This window comes from Armigeres subalbatus, unplaced genomic scaffold, assembly GCF_024139115.2.
Source record: "Armigeres subalbatus isolate Guangzhou_Male unplaced genomic scaffold, GZ_Asu_2 Contig501, whole genome shotgun sequence".
Taxonomy (NCBI): domain Eukaryota; kingdom Metazoa; phylum Arthropoda; class Insecta; order Diptera; family Culicidae; genus Armigeres; species Armigeres subalbatus.
In genome coordinates, this window is record NW_026943262.1 from 2,726 (window position 1) to 6,847 (window position 4,122).

General features: G+C 39.7%; 1 long non-coding RNA gene across 1 annotated transcript; it reads left to right on the forward strand.

The window, feature by feature from the left end:
• The first annotated feature begins 220 nt into the window (after window positions 1-220).
• On the forward strand, window positions 221-1,207 carry LOC134204276 (uncharacterized). Its single transcript, XR_009977817.1, has 3 exons — window positions 221-416; window positions 486-809; window positions 861-1,207. It is a non-coding gene; the product is annotated as an uncharacterized LOC134204276 (long non-coding RNA).
• The last annotated feature ends 2,915 nt before the right edge of the window (window positions 1,208-4,122 follow it).

Consider the following 4,122-nt stretch of genomic DNA (forward strand, 5'->3'; position numbering starts at 1 on the left):
ATTTTGCCTTTCCAGCAACAGAAGTTGCTCAGCCCAAAACATGACTTAATAGGGTTTGTCTCATTTGGAGAATTGCTGGTGCTACCCGAGGGGTGCGACACATCCGGATTTTCAAAGATTTTAACACAATCTTCATTATCGTCAACTATCGCGTCATCGCATCTTCTATCGTTTATTTTAAAGCACGCCATCTGTTCTTATCTTTGACATCCCCGAAAATCTTCTCGCATCGTTTTACATCTTCACTCAGATCTCTTTCAACTCTTTCCCATCTCCTGACATCCCTTCCCATCATCGTTTGGCAACTTTGGCAGAGGCTGACATCAACAAGCATGCTTGTGAAAACAGTAGTGATTTTAATTCCAAATATTTCGGAAAAACGAGTTTTTAAATAATAAAAATTACTTCAATTATAGGTAAATATCGATTTACAAATTGATTTGATTTTTTTATTTTTCTAAGATTATGATTAACTTATTTCGCAGGTGAAAAAAATGCAAATGCATTGTGTGGAAGGAAAAAACATTATATTGAACTGGAAATCCACCAGCGGCATCGTAAATCTCCGCAAACCGATTAATCCAAACAGTCCGCTTTACCATACAATATGTAATACAAATCGTCGGAAGCGTATCGTTGGTGCTCTCTTGATATTTCCCCATGGCACGACCGCGCAGGCTTGGGATGTTGGCCACTAGAAAGTTCATGGCGATGCCGTCGCAGTTATTTAATGTGCTTGTCGACCCAGTCCTTGAAGTTGCAGGGCATAACGTTGATAGTTCCAGTACTTTTGATGGAATACGGTTCCGGTTAGAACCATCGAGATATCGCCAACGGTTTGTGACAATGTATTATTCCAGATGAGAATTCGCAATGGAAAAATGACGATCCGATCAAAGAGCTTATACCACATTTCGTAGCCAAAATCCAGCACGTCGGCCACAACAATTTTGATGTCATCGATGTCGATGGTGAGGATAGTCCCGGATTCGATTTCCTTAGAATCGGTTGGAGAGTTTGTCAGCCGCAGTTTTGACGATTTTAATATACAAACGGATGGGTAAAAAGTAGTAAACACGTAAAGTAAAACGGGCGGGAACTTTTGCTGGTTATGCCAGACGACTTTTATTTTCAACGAAAGAACCGCTGAGCTTTTAATTAGCCCAATTCTAGAGGGATTTCCACTAAAATTCCCGAAGAATTCCGAAAAACTCCCGAATAAACTCCTTCAGAATTTACAAAGAAATCTTACCGAAAGAATCCCTTGAGAATGCACGAAAAAACCTCCAGAATTTCCAAAGAAATCCCACCAAAATTGCCATCAATCCATAATTCTCGAAGGCTTTTCTCCAGAATTCCCGAAAAAAGTCCCTTGTGGATTCCCGAAGCAATCCCTTGAGATTTCCCGAAAAAACATCCAAAATTCCCGAAAAAATCTCCAGAGCTCCCGAAGAATTCCCTTCCAGAGTTTGCAAAGGATTCACTCTATAATTCCCGAATGAATCCTTCCTAATTTCCTTTCAGATTTCCTCGAGAATTTCAAAAGGAATCGCTCCAGATTTCCGGAAAGGATCACACCAGCATTCTCTAAAAAAATTCTCGTGGATTCTCGCAGAAATCCTTCCAGAATTGCCGAAGAAAAAGTAGTAACACGTAAAGTAAAAACAGGGTGGGAAAGTTTTGCTGGTTATGCCAGACGAAAGAACCGTAGAGCTTTTTTGGCCCAACACGCTCCTTCCTGCAGAATTCTCGAAGGAATCTCTCCATAATTTCCAAAGAAATCATTCCAGAATTACCGATGGAATCCCTTAAGAATTCCTGAAAAAAAACCTCCAGAACTCCCGAAAAAAATCCCTCCATAATTCCCGAAGAAACCCCTCCAGAACCCTGAAAGGAATCTTTCCAGAATTCCCTAAGGAAAAAACTCCAGAAGGAATTCCTTCATAATTACCGAATGAATCTCTCCTGAATTCTCGAAGGATTTCCACCAGCATTCCAGAAGGAATCGCTACAAATTTCCTAAAGAAATCCCTTCAGAATTCCAAAAAGAATCCCAGAAAGACTCATGAAGGAATCTCTCAAGGAATTCCTTCTTATTTTCAATAAGAATCCGTTGATTAGTAAAATCGCATCAATTAATCACGATTTGGACCAGTACATTGCAATGTTTAACCGACTACCACTTCCTGATTACCGTACTTTTCCCGGTGGCATCATTAAAAATGTCAGTACTTGCGGAACCTATACAATCGGGATCAGTGCAAATTGCGATTTCGGTTCAGATTTACGAGTGCAAACTTCGTTTCGCAAAATGCTTTTGTGTGCCGGAATGATTCCATTCTTTAGGTTTAATGAAACTTTTGGGCTGGGACTGGCACTGGCAGCAGATATGCCAGGATCCTTTGACAACGTTTGCTAATGGAACATATCGGTGTCGGTGCCGCGCCATACTAATCCCGCTCCCCAGAATGATTCTTCACGGAAATCTGTGATACTGATATCTCTGGTACTGGTGATATCGATTCACCGAATTACTTCCATTTTAATAACGTTGCTCCGCAGCGACATGAACAATATCGATGCTCTTGACCTGACTGAATGAAAAATAAACATGAAATCTCTAATGTTTATTTACTCATCCTCGTCTATCCTTGCCATCTCCACGCATCCTTTTGACACGATGAAAAAAATATAGCAGCGGTTTGAAGCAAAAGAAATCTAATGAAAATACACTGATCTAAAAAATCTCATAAAATTGCTAGATATCAAGAAGCAGCAAATCGTCAATCTGGATGTGTCGCACCCCTCGGTCTACACGCTAATGCCAGGTAACCTACACGCTTAGATCAATTTACCTATTTATGGGTACTTATATCAACCATATTTAGGTATTGCATACTTTACTCATATTATTGGTAAAATATACCGAGAAAATCGGTAAATTTTACTAATATTTTTGGTAAGTTGACTTCACCCATATATAGGTGAATGAATTTACCCAAACTTGGGTGAAAAATAGACATTGTGTTATCAGTCGATCATTATCACTGAAACTGTTCCGGCGAATGTTTGTCATCAGGAACTTATTTTCTTAATAAGATTGACTTCGAAACCATGAATCGCGGTAAGTAAACACAGCTTCATTCGTTATTTATGAGGAAGATGCCTGGGAAGATGTATTTACAAATGAAATTCCATCTCTTCTACAGTCGGAAGAGCAATACCGCAACTACTGTGCTGCCCAAGAACCATAGCAGAACTCCTCTTGTCGGATCTTCCTGAGCTCAGAGTACCTAACCCATCCAAAGTCTCAGATCCATAGCATCAGCCTACTGAATCAACAGCCATCGCAACAGGTAATTTTCGATTCTGATATACCTTCTTCAAGGGCAAGTTCCTGTAATCCCAATGACAACTAGTATCATTCTCTTTCACAGCCGCGTCACGTTACAAAATTGTCGCTGGGCTCCATACACGCAGAAAAATATATTGTAGAAACAACAATAATCTGGATCAAATTCAACAATAAATATTGTTAACTCAGGGCTAATAATAATTATCGTTTGATTCAATCCATAATATTGTTGTTTTTACAATAAAAGCGTTTCATGTTTTGATCCATATGATTGTAGAATCAACAATATTCAAGGGGTGGGTCGCTGAGCACACTTCAATTTGTGTTCATAACATTCCTTGTGACTCTGTGTGCCACAGTGTGCCATAAATTGTGCCTCACCTTAAGTGTGACAGTCAGAAATATCTGGCAACACTAGCGACGGTAAACATCAGCAGCTGCTAGTGAAACGCATGGCATTACGTGATACCGCGCGAGACAATGACACTCCTTCCAACATCGTTTTTGCCTCTTGCTGTGATGAGAAAAAATTTAAATCATTGAAGTTCACTGCGGTTCATTCGCATCGGTTGCAGTATATCTGGATGATTCGGTGATGATAAAATTATGGAAAAGATGGTTCAAAAAAAGGCAGTTATTAAAGCAAGCGCTTCTTCAATACACTAATTTTACGTTTCCTATTGGGGAAGATTCACAAAGTACGTTACGCAAAAATCGGTTAATTTCAACCCCTCTGCCCCTTCGACACACTTTTTGTATTGAACCTC